The sequence below is a fragment of the Aethina tumida genome, chromosome 1, assembly GCF_024364675.1.
Source record: "Aethina tumida isolate Nest 87 chromosome 1, icAetTumi1.1, whole genome shotgun sequence".
Classification (NCBI taxonomy): Eukaryota; Metazoa; Arthropoda; class Insecta; order Coleoptera; family Nitidulidae; genus Aethina; species Aethina tumida.
The window spans coordinates 11726945-11746433 of NC_065435.1; the positions used below are offsets into that span (position 1 = coordinate 11726945).

Below are 19489 nucleotides of genomic sequence, written 5' to 3' on the forward strand. Positions count from 1 at the left end.
AATATTATTCGTAATGTTAATAACGATGGCAAATAAATAAACCTTTAGTCAACAAAATAAGCATTTTTTAAAACAAATAAAAATATAAAAACAAATACCTTGATAATTGATTACATTAAAAATTGTCATCATTTTAATAAAATAAATGAAAAACGTTGAAATAATGGTGCATTAGTAATAATAACAATAAATGCGTAGAAATAAACATTTAATCAATATAATTAACATGTTTTAACACAATACAAATAACAGAATAATTAATTGCATTTAAAATTGTCATCATATGAATAAAATAAATGCTAAAAGTAGAAGAAATAATATTATTTGATAATGATGATAATAAATTCACACAAACCTTTAGTCAAAAAAATAAATAAAAGTAAAAGAAATAATATTATTGGTAATAAATGCAGATAAGTGAACATTTAGTAAATAAAATTAAGATGTTTTAAAACGATAAAAGTATAAAATTGAATCTCCTGATCATTGATTACATTAAAACTTGTCATCACTTGAATAAAATAAATTACAAATGTAGAAGTAATAATGTTATTAGTAATAATAATAATAAATGCATAGAAATACACATTTATTCAATAAAATTAACATTGAAGACAACAGAAGTATAAAAACGAATTAATTGATCATTAATTGCGTTAAAACTTGAAAAAAATAAATGATAAAAGTGGAAGAAATAATATTATTAGTAATTAAATGCACATAAATAAACATTCAGTCAATAAAATTATCATTTTTTTAAACAATAAACGAGTAATTAGATTACTGATTGCAATAAAAATTGTCAACATTCAAAAAAATAAATAATTAGGAAATTAATAATAAATTTCAAATTTAATTGTGTAAAAAACCTCCACGAAACCTAAAATATGTGCAAATATTAATTAGGACTTTAATATATTTCACATTTTGAAAACATTATTAGCATCGTTATTAATAATATTAATTAATATGTTTAGTATTTGGTAAATTTAATAAACATGGAGTGGGTGTTTGCTTTTACGAGCCGATATTTTATGATGAATGACAAAATTAACCGCGAAATTACATTACCGAGACCTTCTGAAGCCGAAATTGTTAATTCAATCAAAAGTACACAGTTTAACTAACTTAATTTAAATATTGTGTAAGTAAATTAACGTCCATAAAATATTTACTTGAGAAAAAAATATGTATATATTGTTATAAATTATGAAGAACCAGGAAAATGTTTAAACAAATTGAAAATTGAACGGATGGCAGATCGAAAGTTGAAATTGCCCATTAAGAAATGAACAATTTAGTCAAAAGTAAACTTGCAAGTATTTCAATTAAAACAGTTTTTATGCAATTAACCGTTTCATTCACGTGTACGTAGATCGTCGTTGAAATAATTTGAGACGTAAATAATCAATTGGATTTCGCATTAAAATATGAATTAACTAATTTGTGACGTGGAAAACTTACAAGTTTCAATTAGTTTTGTAAAACTTGCCGGAGAATTTGCAATGATTAAATTATATTGGAAATCGCAGTATGTTAATAATTATTCAAACACATTAAATTATGAATACATTACCGGCTTCGATTAATTAACGTTTGGAATTTAAATTGGCCGTGCAACGCTGAAACTTTTGAGCGGCTAATACGTCGGGGCTGCACACGTATGAAACTGTGCGATACTTTCAACAAATTTCAATGTAGCCCCGATGCAATGTATAAAAATATAGATATTTTCTGAACGTATAAAAGTTTATAGAACAGGTTTTATATCTGCGGCAGTAAATGAAACGGCCACCGAAAATTTATTAAAGTACACCACCAACCGAAATAATTTCGTATGAAGTTTTCAGTAAATACGTCAAAGTAAGTGCGGAGTAATGGAATGATGTAAGAAAGAAAGAACCCACCTGAGGGTAAATGTGTAATATTTCATTGACGTTAATATTTTTCATATATTTCGTCGTATTCAAGGTTTGATCTTTCTACTTCGTTAAAGAATGAAAGAACACGGAAAACGTCTGCGGATCCTCCGGCTTTTGTTTACCCATTTCATTTTACGGGAGTTGCGAACCTTTTAATTTAACCAGCACGTTAACGTGTATTCCTGCGATTCGTTTTTAAAATTTTTAAATTACTAATAATTCCAATTTTTATCCTCCGCACTTTCGCGTTCATGTTCCTGCTTTAACGATCTCGTATTTCCAATAATAGTTAATTTGCAATTTTTACATTTCGCTGTGATTTTGTTCGTTTTAACAATTTACTGAACCGGAAAACAATAATCATTTACAAATAAAAGCTCGAGAGGCAAAATTTGTCGTCTTATTATATTAAGATGCTTATGTTTGTTATGCGAAAATCGTCTTGAAAAAGTTTTAATAGACCGAACTTCCAAAACGCAGACAACTTTTTTACTCTCAGTTAGTTATATATTTGGCTATAAATACAAACTAATTGAATATTGACGATTTATTTACTTTATACCCTTAGTTTTAACATTTGAGTCTTTTTTAAAGTACTAATTAATGACAAGAAAGACGTCTTCAGAGATTACAAAAATTTGTGATTTTTTTCTTCTCAATTTTATTTTACACTTTAATACTTTTATACTAAGTAGTTACTTACTTCTATTTTATTATGAAAATGTAATTTAAATTATTAATTTTATTCAAATACACAATTCAATTTTATACTCCTATTGATGCAAAAAACTTTATTGTTATTGACTAAATGTTTATTTATAGTAATTAACATTAATAATACTTTTATTTATATTATTTATTTTATTTATTCAAATGATGACAATTTTTAATATATTTAATAATCTAGTTATTAATTATTATATTAAAAAATAAATAATGATAAATTTAATTTTTTTTAAAACAATAAAGGTAAAACAATAAAGTTAACATTTTTTTTAAACAATAAAAGCATAAAAACAAGTCACTTGATCACTGATTGCATTAAAATTTGTTATCATTGGAATAAAATAAAGTATAAAAGTAAAATTAACATTATTATTAGGATTATTAATAGTAAATGCACATAAATAAACATTTTATCAATAAAATTAATATCTTTTTAAAACAATATAAGCATAAACAAGAGTCACTTGATCACTTATTGTATTAAAATTTGTCATCATTGGAATAAAATAAAGAATAAAAGTAAAATTAATATTATTATTAGGTTTATTAATAGGTAAATGCACATAAATAAACATTTTATCAATAAAATTAATCTTTTTAAAACAATATAAGCATAAAAACAAGTCACTTGATCACTGATTGTATTAAAATTTGTCATCATTGGAATAAAATAAGGAATAAAAAATAAAATTAATATTATTATTAGGTTTATTAATAGGAAATCCACATAAATAAACATTGTATCAATAAAATTAATATTTTTTTGGAACAATATAAGCATAAAAACGAGTCACTCGATCACTGATTGTATTAAAATTTGTCACCATTGGAATAAAATAAAGAATAAAAGCAAAATTAATATTATTAGGATTATTAATAGTAAATGCACATAAATAAACATTTTATAACTAAGATTAATGTCTTTTTAAAACAATATAAGCATAAAAACGAGTCACTTGATCACTGATTGTATTAAAATTTGTCATCATTGGAATAAAATAAAGAATAAAAGTAAAATTAATATTATTATTAGGTTTATTAATAGGTAAATGCACATAAATAAACATTTTATCAATAAAATTAATCTTTTTAAAACAATATAAGCATAAAAACAAGTCACTTGATCACTGATTGTATTAAAATTTGTCATCATTGGAATAAAATAAGGAATAAAAAATAAAATTAATATTATTATTAGGTTTATTAATAGTAAATGCACATAAATAAACATTTTATCAATAAAATTAAAATCGTTTTAAAACAATATAAACATAAAAACGGGTCACTTGATCACTGATTGCATAAAAATTTGTCATCATTGGAATAAAATAAAGAATAAAAGTAAAATTAATATTATTATTAGGTTTATTAATAGGTAAATGCACATAAATAAACATTTTATCAATAAAATTAATCTTTTTAAAACAATATAAGCATAAAAACAAGTCACTTGATCATTGATTGTATTAAAATTTGTCATCATTGGAATAAAATAAGGAATAAAAAATAAAATTAATATTATTATTAGGTTTATTAATAGTAAATGCACATAAATAAACATTTTATCAATAAAATTAAAATCGTTTTAAAACAATATAAACATAAAAACGGGTCACTTGATCACTGATTGCATTAAAATTTGTCATCATTGGAATAAAATAAAGAATAAAAGTAAAATTAATATTATTATTAGGTTTATTAATAGGTAAATGCACATAAATAAACATTTTATCAATAAAATTAATCTTTTTAAAACAATATAAGCATAAAAACAAGTCACTTGATCATTGATTGTATTAAAATTTGTCATCATTGGAATAAAATAAGGAATAAAAAATAAAATTAATATTATTATTAGGTTTATTAATAGTAAATGCACATAAATAAACATTTTATCAATAAAATTAAAATCGTTTTAAAACAATATAAACATAAAAACGGGTCACTTGATCACTGATTGCATTAAAATTTGTCATCATTGGAATAAAATAAAGAATAAAAGTAAAATTAATATTATTATTAGGTTTATTAATAGGTAAATGCACATAAATAAACATTTTATCAATAAAATTAATCTTTTTAAAACAATATAAGCATAAAAACAAGTCACTTGATCACTGATTGTATTAAAATTTGGCATCATTGGAATAAAATAAAGAATAAAAGTAAAATTAATATTATTATTAGGTTTATTAATAGGTAAATGCACATAAATAAACATTTTATCAATAAAATTAATCTTTTTAAAACAATATAAGCATAAAAACAAGTCACTTGATCATTGATTGTATTAAAATTTGTCATCATTGGAATAAAATAAGGAATAAAAAATAAAATTAATATTATTATTAGGTTTATTAATAGTAAATGCACATAAATAAACATTTTATCAATAAAATTAAAATCGTTTTAAAACAATATAAACATAAAAACGGGTCACTTGATCACTGATTGCATTAAAATTTGTCATCATTGGAATAAAATAAAGAATAAAAGTAAAATTAATATTATTATTAGGTTTATTAATAGGTAAATGCACATAAATAAACATTTTATCAATAAAATTAATCTTTTTAAAACAATATAAGCATAAAAACAAGTCACTTGATCACTGATTGTATTAAAATTTGTCATCATTGGAATAAAATAAGGAATAAAAAATAAAATTAATATTATTATTAGGTTTATTAATAGTAAATGCACATAAATAAACATTTTATCAATAAAATTAAAATCGTTTTAAAACAATATAAACATAAAAACGGGTCACTTGATCACTGATTGCATTAAAATTTGTCATCATTGGAATAAAATAAATAATAGAAGTGAAAATAATATTATTAAGTTTACAAATAAACATTTAATCAGTAGAATCAACATTTTTTAAAACAGTAAAGTATATAAACTAACCATTGCCTGCATTAAAAATTGTCGTCATTCGAATAAAGTCACAAGATGGTACTAAAATAAATTAACATGGGTAAAATTGTTAGTAATAATAAAATTAATATTATTCTCATGTAAACAAATAGCTAACGAATATTTTTCTTGTTTTTAATTAAATTGAAACATAATTACGTTGAAAAATTATTAAAAAATAAAGTGACTAAATTATAAATAGAAATGAGTAACAAGTCGATTACACATTTAGAACGTGCAAGAATGATCTAAACACAAAAATGTTACAAAGATTTAATGCCCGTAAATCGTTACGCATCTGTTGCTTCACCGGATAACTACACGGCCGTAACCGTGTGTTGGTCCAACACAGAAAACACGTACAAAAACATACCGAGATACAAAAATTGAATTCACTTGCTCTTGACAGTTTCACTAAGAAAAGAAAAAACCAAAGAAACGAGTACAGAGTCCCCGGAAACAAAGTCGGAGATTGACGACGAGAAGAAACTGCAACGGTTCAATTTCCTCCGCCGCCGGAAAATTAAACAAGCCGTCCCGCATCGAAAATAAAGACATGCAAAGGCAGGTAAGGTAGGTGGGTACGTTCTATCGAGAGCCAACATGCTTTGTCATACGCTCGGGGAACACACGAACGGCCCGCCGTGAGCTTTGTGACCAAAACTTCGACTTCGGGGTTGTTACGGGGCGGTGTAGGTGGGCAATCGACATCGAAAATAGGTAAACGCATATTTACCACAGAGGAGACGGCAAGTCGTGACCCGGTTACGGATACATCATCAGGCTCAGACGCACGGTTATTACGCGGGGGTTGAAAACGCTCTCTCGAGCCCCGCCGCACACTTGATGCCGGCGCAATTCGGTCTGGTTTTCGCCTCTGTTTACATTCAGCCGTCGGTTAATTCCCGTGGCGGGAACGCATGCGTGCGACCGTCCCGACGTCCCCGTTCCCTTTGTTATCCCGTTTTCCGCGACGTGCCGGGGGTTTTTCCTTGTCCGCGTTACGTACGTAACGGTAACGGCCCGAAAGGACCGAGGGACCGATCCTCTCTGTTATTCTAATACGTCCGGCGCACGATATGCGGCCGGGGGACTGGCGGAATTTCTTTAAATATTGGCCAAAAATTCGAGTGGCCTCTGCACTTAACGGCGCCGGCCTTCTTGCACGGCATTTACCGACAGTCGGGCTAAACGATGCACGGGGGGGTGGACGAGATACACGGACATCTTGCCACAGTTTGACGATGACGGGGCTGCTACAGCGTTTTGAAAAGGTTCAAGAAGTTGCTAAGCCACGGTATTTTTATGATGGTTACGGAGTTAATCAACCAGCTAAGCTTGATCAATACAACTTCTCACTTTATATCAACGTATAGAGTATTAATAACGTTTAGTTTTAACAAATTATTTTTTTCTTTTGTGCCATGATAAAATTATACAATTGAATCACTAGTTTGCCAAGTACATTAAGGGTTGTAATCATTCAAATTAATTAAATAATAAAAATAAAAGAAACAATATTATTATTAACAATATAAATAAATATTTAGCCAATAAAGTCAACATTTTTAAAGCAACAAGTATAAAAACGAATTTAATTAAAGAGTGTCATCATTCGAATAAAATAAATAATAGAAGTAAAACTAATAACTTTATTATGGTAGTAAAAATATTAAATGCACTTAAATAAACATTTAATAATAAAATGTTTATTTAACATGTTTGAAAACAATAAAAGTATAAAAACCAATAGGTAAATCAATGTATTAAAAAATTTCATCATTTGAATTAAATAAATGATAAAAGTAAGATTAATAAATAATATTAATAGAAATAATAATAAAATTGCATATAAATAATTGTTTAGTCAATAATATTTACATTTTTTAAAACAATAAAATAATAAAAAACCATTTCACTAAACCAGAGATTATATTAAAAATTGTAACATTTTTTAAAATATAAAAATAAGTCACTAAATAATTGATTACATTAAAAATTGCCATCATTCAAATAAAATAAATAATGAATGTAAAAGTATTGATATTATTAGTGATGATAATAATAATAATAATAATAATAAATGCATATAAATAAGCATTTTGCTGTAAAAAGAACATTTAAAAAAATAAAAAATATATATAAAAATCAATCATTAAATCAGTGACTGTATTAAGAATTGTCATCATTCGAATTAAATAAATGATAAAAGTAAAATTAATAATATTAACAAAAACATTAATAAAAATGCATATAAATAATTGTTTAGTCAATAAAATTTACATTTTTTAAAACAATAAAATAATAAATACCAATTCACTAAATCAGTAGATTATATTACAAATTGTAATATTTTTTAAAATATAAAAATGAATCACTAAATAATTGATTACATTAAAAACTGCAGTGAAACTAAATCAGCGACTGCATTAAGAATTGTCATCATTCGAATTAAATAAATGATAAAAATAAAATTAATAATATTAATAGAAATAAATAATTGTTTAGTCAATAAAATTTACATTTTTTAAAACAATAAAATAATAAAAACCAATTCACTAAATCAGTGATTGTATTAAAAATTGTAATTATTCGAATAAAATAAATGATAAAAGAAAAATTAATAATAACAAAAATGCATATAAATATTCATTTAATTCTTAAAAATTACATTTTTGAAAATATAAAAAATATAAAAATGAATCACTAAATAATAGATTACATTAAAAACAGTCATCATTCAAATAAAATAAATAATGGATGTAAAAGTATTAATATTATCAATATGAATAATAATAATAATAATAATAAATGCATATAATTAAATTTTGCTATGAAAACAACAATTAAAAAAAATAAATATATAAAAACCAATCACTAAATTATTGGGAATTGTAATAATTCGAATTAAATAAATGATAAAATAAATTGAATAATAATAATAATAATAATAATAATAATAAAAATAATAATAAAGTATTAAGCACAGTAATATCACAATAAGTATTTTTTCTATGAAATTAACATTTTTTAAGACAATAAAAGTATAAAAATCACTAAATCAGCATTAAAACTTGTTATCATTTGAATAAAATAAATAAAAGTCAAGTAATGATCAATATCATTAGTGACAATAATAATAAATAATCAAAATTATAGTTTTATGATTTACAAATGACTCACTAAATAATTGATTACATTAAAAATTGTCATCATTCAAATAAATAATGAATGTAAAAGTATTAATATTATTATTAACATTTTTTAAGACAATAAAAGTATAAAAATCAATTCCTAAATCAGTATTAAAAAATTAATAATATCATTAGGGATAATAATTAGTTATAACCTTTTTCTAATGTTACAATATTAATTAATTAGCCAATTTTGATCAATACTGTAATATTATCCTCAATTTGCTCCAAAATGTAATTTTAAGTAAGGTTTACAATTTCTGTGTAGCTTAAATAAACGTTAATATTTGAACCAAATAAAGAGTATGAATGTATTATTTATCTAAAAGTTGAAATTGTCCTGGAAAATAATACAATGTCAAAAATACACGTCATTGAACTTAATAACTAAACATTCTAGTACTTAATGTGACTTTTAGACATTTTGCTTCTCTCACATATTAATCATGACAAACAAGTCTACAATGTTTGAAATAAGTATATTTTTAGTGACCAGAAAATAAAACATTAAAGTTTTTAGTCGTGTCAACATGCTGTTTTAAATAGCTTGAAAATGTATCAACAGTAATTGGTTAAAAGGGTAAAATAAATTAAGGGGATTTGGACATTTTAGCCCCTATTGTAATTTTAGATATGTTATTGTTATTTATTAATGTCACATAAAATTACTGTATCTAAAATAAGTTGCTCTACTGTTTTAGTATTGTATTTATGGTTGGTTGGAAATATAATACTTACATAATTGTTGGTATCAGGCATTCATTAGATGACAAATGAACCTATAAAATAAAAAGACAATATTATAGATTGTTCGTTTGTCTAAAAATAACGTTTTATATTATAAAAAACGTACAGTGGTTAATTAAAAAATTAAATATTAAAAAACATGGCATTTATAAAAAGAATCTTTTTGTTTTCAGGTATTAGTATCAAATAAAAGTGTCTAAACAATAAAACTACGTTACTTAGTAGCTTAAAAATAACGTTTTTATTAGCTTGGAGGTGTTAAAAAGATTAAATTAAGCAAATTTATTGTTTGATGTCGAAAATGTAAAATATGCGTCAGTAATAAGAACATTTAGACTATTCTAATTTGATTTTGGTAAGCTTTTGCCACATTTAATAAATGACAAATAAAGCTGCCATATCTGAAACAAGCTTCCACAAAATTATGGTAGTAAAGCAATAAAACAGCAGTTTATGTAGTCATCTAAAAGTAATATTTGCTTGGATTACAATCCAGTTGTAATTATTGATCAAAAAATAACATAAGTAAATTGGAGTCTAAAATATTCCAATGTAATTTATTTAAAATATTTTATCCTCTATTCTATTTTTGTTATAGTATACTGTGTAAAATTGTAATTAAGCACGAAATAATTATTTAGTCATCAGTAAATAATATTTTGGTCAGCATAGAAATGAACTAAATTAAGTAAATTTAAGTCTGTGCTGTTGTTATAGAAATTAATAAAATATTTAATGTATTGATCTTTTTACGCCAATCAACTAAATGACAAATCTATAATAATTAAAATTAATACTCATAAACTCGTAAAAAGCTTTTGGATGCTTTAATTAAGTTGAAAATGAATATAAATTTACAAAAAACTTTAGTTATTACTTGAACTTAAAAATCCAAAAAGAAAAGCTTTGGCCTGTTTTCTGTGTTTTCAGTAATTGACCAAAAGAGTCGTGTAAATTACATATTAACCCAATTCAGCATGAAATTTTTAATGACATTCAAATCACTGATTATTTTTTTGTATTTAAGTATTAACCCAGAATATTAAATAGCCTGAAACTGAACTTTACTTAAAACGTAAAGTAAATTAAATAAAACTGGATGTTTAGTATTTGTCATAAAAAATAATTATATGTTAAACATATGTATGTCATTTAACTTAATAAGTATACATTCTGACACTTATGTTAACTATTTGTCATAGGAAATAATAAAAGGTAATAAAACTCCTTTAATATGGCATTTAATGTTCTTTTTAATCATTTTATCATTCACCATTACTAACTTAATGAATTAATATTTTTTTACTTGCGATTACAATTTTACTATATGTAGTTATTTTTTTATATAAATGTACTTTGTTCTTGAAATAAATGTCGTATATATATTAGGTACTGAAAAGGGTAATTCACATTTTTTATTAAGTTGTATGTATTATTTGAGAGCTTTTTTATTCTCTTTCTACCAGTACTATTTATTTTACTCCTACATTATATTTTTAGTTAAGTTAGTTAAGAATGGTGCTGTAATTTCTGTAGATATGCTTTGTGATAAGTTTGATTTCGTCAGTTTAAAAGAAGCAACGAAATCTTGAAGATGAACAAAGACAAGGACGTCCTGAATCCTGCACCAAGGAAGAAATTAAGCAGTACCTCATCAATCATTAAAAAGAGGCTAAAGGCAATGAATTTCATCCTGAAAAATGGGTTTCACATTCCACAAAAATTGGGTTGGTCACCACAATTCTGAAAGTGTAGACAAGAAGTTCATACTTAAGAGGACCTTCTGGTCAATGGAAAAGACTTTCTGCTTCTTCATGACAATGCAAGGTCATATGTCCCTTTGGAGACCTAAAGAAAACTTCAGATTATAAATGGGAAGCTCTACCTCATCCACCATATAGTCCAAATATTTTTCCATGTGACTATCTGTAGATTTTATCATTTTTTACGTAATGAAAGGTTTAACTCCAAAGAGGAGGTCAATGTTTTCTTCACCCCAAGGACCCAGAATTCTTTCCTCGTGGTATGAAGTTGTTTATAAATTATTGGCAAAATTGTTGATTATTTAGTTTATTTTAAAGGAAATTAAAGGTTAAAAACTTTCCCCTTTACCAAAATACACGGATCCAACTGATTCCAACATATTATTCTGACGAGCCCGTAAAATAATCTGATAAAAGTTTTGGAATTTTTTGAACTTTTAATGGATTACATTTCCAAGCTCTTTTATAACTTATAATCCATATGGCTAATCTGTGTAGACATTTGCATCCATTAATTGCATTAAATATCGGGCACACGTCAATAACGGGATGCTGGGGAGCATCTACGTGTTTTAAATCCACTTTTTTTTATTCGATAATAGCTTTTGGAAACCGAATAAAACAATGTTGTTGCAGTGCATCAAATATGAGCCGATTTACATCGTGTAAAATTAGAGAGTGCTTTTTCCTGACCAATAAATACATCTAAATTCTACGTTTTGATTCATCAGTAAAAATGATAAAAGTTAACTTCAATCACACACATTCTGGCACCGTCTTGTTTTCCTGGCAGCTGAATAACATGCCACAATTGTATTGTTTAACGTACATTCAAAGGCTTTATTCGAAATAATACTTTGTGATGTTAATATGTTGTTTGTCATTTAATTATACATATATTAAATCATATCATATATTTCATCTGTAAGCCATAATTAATTAAATAATAAATCGTTTGTAAAACGTATTTATATATAAATAACTGGAAATTATACAGCGAATTTCTCTCAAACATCAAAACAATTGGATGTATAAAATTAAATTGGATATTCTTGATTTAATTTTAATTAGTTATTATACGGATAAAATCTCCACTCACATGACGTAATGGATACCCTCAAGTTTTCAAGTGCCTTTCGTTCCGATGCATATCGCATGAGCAAATTAACAATTACACAAAAAAGTTAACAAATAAAATAATTCAATCAAGGCGATTTTTAAATAAATTTCCAGCCAGATAATATTCAAATATGTAAATTATTTACCGATATTAATCAGGCAGGTCCACAAAATTAATAACACGTCATTATTTATGCCATTAATTATTTTCGATTAATATCAAGATTTATATTATAAAACTGCATGAATTTAAAAGGCAAGCGTATACTATTTCAAATTTATACGCAAGATATCAGTGTCTCCGAATAAATATTAAAACCAGATACCATCAACGGAAATTTAACTTACGATGTATTTTTGGATAAGGCTTAGTTAAAAAAAAAAATATCACGGAAATTTGATTCTTCCACACAAAGATACCAAAAATTAACTAGTCGCATTAATCGACTGTAACAATCTCGAGAGGACGGTAATAAGGAAATTCTTCTGGTTCCTTTCGATTTTTTGTCGGCCACGGGACCTTGTGGGCGAAGATAATCGCAACGGTGATGCCTCACAGTTCACTGGCGATTTCAAGGTGGTCACTTTATTGATGGGTATTTTAAGATGTGATCTTTAGAATTTTTATTGGGTTTTGTCAACCAAAACAATTTTCCTGGCGACGTATGACTGCTTTCCTTAAGAAATTTTATGTTAAAAAATGGTTTTTTAATTTTATATAAATATAAATTAAATTTAATAACTAAGAATTTGAATACTCAATTGACTAATAATAATAAATGCATATATATAAACATTTAGTCAATAAAAATATTTTTTTAGTACTTTTTTAACATAAATATCAATAATATTATTGGTAATAATAATAATAATAATAATAATAATAATAAATGTATAAATTAATAAATTGTCTTAAAGATAATACTACAATAATAGTAATAATTAAATTAATGTAAAAGTATTGATTATTAACTAAATAAATAAAATATTACTAACAAAAATGCATATAAATATTCATTTTGTCCCTAAAATTTACATTTTTTAAAATATAAAAATGAATCACTAAAAATTGATTACATTAAAAATTGTTCTCATTCATATAAAATAAATTATGAATATAAACGTGTTTATATTATTAGTAATAATAAAATTAAAAAATGCATATAAATAAGCATTTTACTGTAAAAACATAACATTAAAAAATATAAATATAAAAAGTAATCACTAAATCAATGACTGCATTAAAAATTGTTATCATTCGAATTAAATAAATGAAAAAGTAGAATTAATAATCAATAGAAATAATAATAAAAATGCATATAAATAATTATTTAATCAATAAAATTCACATTTTTTAAAACAAAAGTATAAAAACTAATTCACTAAATCAGTAACTGTATTAAAAATTGTTATTATTCGAATAAAATAAATTGTAAAGAAAAAATAATAATATGTATTAATGATAATAATAATAAAAATATATATAAATATTTATCTGGTCACTAAATTTACATTTTAAATATAAGAAATCACTAAATAATTGATAAAAGAAATAATAAAAAAATGTAGAGAAATAATCAATTAGTCCAGAAAATTTATATTTTTTAACACATAGAAAATATTAAAATGACTCACTAAACAATTTATTACATTAAAAATAATCATCATTCAAATAAAATAAATAATGGATGTGAAAATATTAATGTTATTAGTAATAACAATAATAAATGCATATAAATAAGTATTTTGGTTATGACATTTTTTAAAATAATAAAAGTATAAAAATTAATCACTAAGTCAGCATTAAAAATTGTGATCATTCGAATAAAATAAATAAAAATAAAGTGAGTATTAGTCATAATTATTAGCCATAATCTTTTTCTAATGTTATAAAATTAATTAATTAGCCAATTTTGATCAATACTGTAATATTATGCTCAATTTGTTCCAAAATATAATTTTAAGTAAGTTTTACAATTTCTGTATAGCTTAAATAGACGGTAATATTTCAACCAAATAAAGTGTATGTGTGTATATTTATCTAAAAGTTTAAATTGTCCTCGAAAATAATACAATGTCAAAAATACACGTCATTGAACTTAATAACTAAACATTCTAGTACTTAATGTGACTTTTAGACATTTTGCTCCTCTCACTTATTAATCATGACAAACAAGTCTACAATGTTTGAAATAAGTATATTTTTAGTGACCAGAAAATAAAACATTAAAGTTTTTAGTCGTGTCAACATGCTGTTTTAAATAGTTTGAAAATGTATCAACAGAAATTGGTTAAAAGGGTAAAATAAATTAAGGGAATTTGTACATTTTAGCCCCTATTGTAATTTTTAGATATGTTGTTGTTATTTATTATGTCACATAAAATTACTGTATCTGAAATAAGTTGTCCTACTGATTTAGTATTGTTTTTATGGTTGGTTGGAAATATAATAATGCCATAATTGTTGATATTAGGCTTATTACATAATAAATAAACGTATAAAATAAAAAAAAATAATATTATAAATTGTTTATTTGTCCAAAAATAATGTTTTAGTTTATAAGAAACGCATAATAGTTAATTAAAATATTAAATATTAAAAAGCATTGGCATTTATAAAAATATTTTTTCGATTTCTTGTATTATAAGAAATAAAACTGTCTAAATAATAAGAGTATGTCACTTAATGGCTTAAAAAATTATTTTTATTAGCTTGGAGGTGTCCAAAATTAGACCACTCTAATTTGATTTTATTACATTTTTCCCACAGTTAATAAAAAAACTGTAAATTACACAGTTACCTGTAATTAATGTCTCGCTTAGCAGGTAAATATATTTTTTGTTCCAGTAAAACTGCAGTAGTAAAGGAATAAAACGTAGCTGCAATAAAGAAATTCTTTCACTTCCTTTGAAACCTTACAGTTGTCTGACAATTTCAAGGTGGTTACTTTTATCGATAACGTTTTAAGACATCATTTAATTATAAGATTTTTAGAACAGCACAATTATTAAATCTTTAAAATAATTAAATTTCCTGTGACTTCACTTACATCTTGAGTTATGTTGATCTTTTATAAAAAAATAGTAGCCATCTTTTATTTTTATTTATTATCAAGAACATTTTAAACAATTTTAGAGTACTTTGTTGTAAAAGAATGACCAAAAATGGCTTCAAGCCATCACTTTTTTCAGTCCCATCGAAACGTAAAACCTTGATCAGAATGTCTCGACCCGAATAAATAAATCAGTTCGTCGTAATTATTAGAAAATCTCCTGCGACAAATATAGAACGCATTTCTCCGAATCGAATCTTGATTAAACGTGTGTCACTATATGGTGGAAAAAAGCATTCGTGCAACGAACGGCGACATCAAACACACTTTCCCAGAATAGTGACTTTTTAATACCCATACACTACCCGTTTATGTATATTTATTGCTGACCATATCATATGGATGGTTAAAAGTTATAACTGTTCAGTATCAGGCTCGATCATTAACGGTTTCTGGCCGCAAAAACATCACAATGGACGCGAGTCTAGGCAGAGAGAGAGAGAATTTATTAAATATACCGAGTGTTTTCAACTGAAAATTAATTTTTATACAGAAAAATTTTATGTGGAATTCAAAAAATATTCATGGTTTTTTAAGTTAGGACACGTTTTGGCACATGGTAGGCCCTAAAAATTATATTTTTATAATAATTTATTGTTTTTTATGTGGAAATTATAAAAAAGACAAATATTTTAAACAATTATATGTCATCCCCACTTTGCTATTTGAGTAATTATGAATAATCCAATATGAAAAAATTTATTTTCTAACTTCCAGATATTGAAAAAGACAAATAACAGATGAAATTCAATGATTTTTTTGCTTGTTTTTATAGAGTATTCTTTTGTGAACATTTTGAGCCCATAAACATGCATCTAACATCTCACATAAGACAAATATGGCCATCTTACTGAAACAGTGTCTTTTAGTACATTTTCCTTATTTTGTGCTGTAACTGAAACTACATCAAATACAACTTGGTTTTTTATAAACGTCAGTCTCTCCTTATTTTTATATTTTCAAGCTCTAATTGGTTTGTAAGGTGGGTTTACTAAATTCTCCTTTTTTCTTTGTCATTAAGATTACCATCTCGGTGAGCAAGATCAGAATATTTTAGATGTTCAGTTGGGTCAGTAAAAAAAAGTTTAAAAGTAAATTCATGAATGTTACTAATCCAGTTTTTATCTGAACAAGTAGAATTATGACAAATCCTCTTTTTATACATCTATGCCTGATAAAAACTGAAGGCTTCAGATGTTAGTGGCCCTGAATTTCAGTATGTTATCACTGTTTTTCTAGAATATTAAAGAATGTTTATTTAAAGACCCTCCAATTCGTAAGCTGATTCAGAAAGGCGAAAGATTTTTGGAAACATTAAAGGACAGTCATTTAAGGCTGTTGTTCAAGATTTTTTCCAACTTCAGTGCTGAAAATGATGAACAAGGTAAAGAATTCTACCAAAAATTTAATTACTATGGAACTAAAGATTACTGGAAAGACTTTCTGTGGTTCTTAATGTTTGATATTTAAAAAATATAGAAACAATGACAAGAAATAATTGTATTTTAACATATAACTATTCATAGTTACTAAACCACCATAATTATGAAGTCACACAGAGGTTTAAAATGTATGCCGGTGTTTCTTGAAGACTTCAGATGTTAGTAGCCCTGAATTTCAGAATATTATCACTGTTTTTCTAAAATATTAAAGAATGTTTGTTTAAGGACCCTCCAATTCTTAAGCTGATTCAGAAAGGGGAGAAATTTTTGGAGAAATTAAAGGACAGTGAGGCACGATCATGGTGTTATTTAAAACTGTGTTCATGGTATTTTCTAAATTTAGTGCTGAAAATGATGAACAAGGTAAAGAATTTTACCAAAATTTAATTACTATGGAAATAAGGATTATTGGAAGGACTTTCTGTGGTTATTAATGTTTGATATTTAGAAAACATGGAAACAATGACAAGAAATAATTGTATTTTAACATGTAACTATTCATAGTTACTGAACTACCATAATTATGAAGTCACACAGAGGTTTAAAATGTTTGCCAGTATTTCCTGAAGACTTCAGATGTTAGTAGCCCTGAATTTCAGTATATTATCACTGTTTTTCTAAAATATTAAAGAATGTTTGTTTAAGGACCCTCCAATTCTTAAGCTGATTCAGAAAGGGGAGAAATTTTTGGAGAAATTAAAGAACAGTAAGGCACGATCAAGGTGTCATTTAAGGCTGTTGTTCATAGTTTTTTCTAATTTCAGTGCTGAAAATAATGAACAAGGTAAAGAATTTTACCAAAATTTAATTACTATGGAAATGAAGATTATTGGAAAGATTTTCTGTGGTTTTTGATGTTTGATATTTAAAATATATGCAAACAATGAGAAGAAATAATTATATTTTAACATGTAACTATTCATAGTTACTGAACTACCATAATTATAAAGTCACACAGAGGTTTAAAATGTTTGCCAGTATTTCCTGAAGACTTCAGAAGTTAGTAGCCCTGAATTTCAGAATATTATCACTGTTTTTCTAAAATATTAAAGAATGTTTGTTTAAGGACCCTCCAATTCTTAAGCTGATTCAGAAAGGGGAGAAATTTTTGGAGAAATTAAAGGACAGTGAGGCACGATCATGGTGTTATTTAAAACTGTGTTCATGGTATTTTCTAAATTTAGTGCTGAAAATGATGAACAAGGTAAAGAATTTTACCAAAATTTAATTACTATGGAAATAAGGATTATTGGAAGGACTTTCTGTGGTTATTAATGTTTGATATTTAGAAAACATGGAAACAATGACAAGAAATAATTGTATTTTAACATGTAACTATTCATAGTTACTGAACTACCATAATTATGAAGTCACACAGAGGTTTAAAATGTTTGCCAGTATTTCCTGAAGACTTCAGATGTTAGTAGCCCTGAATTTCAGTATATTATCACTGTTTTTCTAAAATATTAAAGAATGTTTGTTTAAGGACCCTCCAATTCTTAAGCTGATTCAGAAAGGGGAGAAATTTTTGGAGAAATTAAAGAACACTAAGGCACGATCAAGGTGTCATTTAAGGCTGTTGTTCATAGTTTTTTCTAATTTCAGTGCTGAAAATAATGAACAAGGTAAAGAATTTTACCAAAATTTAATTACTATGGAAATGAAGATTATTGGAAAGATTTTCTGTGGTTTTTGATGTTTGATATTTAAAATATATGCAAACAATGAGAAGAAATAATTATATTTTAACATGTAACTATTCATAGTTTCTGAACTACCATAATTATGAAGTCATACAGAAGTTTAAAATGTTTGCCAGTGTTTCCTGAAGACTTCAGATGTTAGTAGCCCTAAATTTCAGTATATTATCACTGTTTTTTCTAAAATATTAAAGAATGTTTATTTAAAGACCCTCCAATTCGTAAACTGATTCAAAAAGAGGAGGAATTTTTGGAGAAATTAAAGAACAGTGAGGCACGATCAAGGTGTCATTTAAGGCTTTGTTCATGTTTTTTTCTTATTTCAGTGCTGAAAATGATGAACAAGGTGAAGAATTTTACCAAAATTTAATTACTATGGAAATAAAGATTATTGGAAAGATTTTCAGTGGTTCTTAATGTTTGTTATTGAGAAAACATGGAAACAATGACAAAAAATAATTGTATTTTAACATAGTTATGAAGTCATACAGTGGTTTAAAATGTTTGACAGTGTTTCCTCATCATTGAGTAAATATTGTAATTGAGCAACTTCCTATTAAAAGTACTGATTCCACAGACTAATATATGACTTCAGACACCGCAATTTGCCTAAATATTTAATAAGTCAAAAACAGAGGCTAATTTTTTAAAAAACCACTAACATATCCGAGTTCCCAGTAAATTTGTGTTCTCTAGAAAGCATGTTCCTCAAACTATTTGACCAAACATAATTACGTGTTAGAGGATTCGTGGTATTGCCGAAGATACTGTTCCCAAATTAATCAATCTAACCGCCAAGTGAAAACAACATGGCTAAATGCTTGTAGCCGGTCGGATGCATGGG

General features: G+C 25.4%; 1 protein-coding gene across 1 annotated transcript in view; it reads right to left on the reverse strand.

Moving 5' to 3' along the window:
• LOC109608802 (plexin-B) overlaps positions 1 to 19489 on the reverse strand; it is a 167749-nt gene that overhangs the window by 124945 nt on the left and 23315 nt on the right. The window contains exon 2 of the mRNA XM_049965361.1: positions 9500 to 9540. The gene's annotated coding sequence lies outside the window, so the exon portion shown is untranslated. The remainder of the gene's footprint in view (positions 1 to 9499; positions 9541 to 19489) is intronic.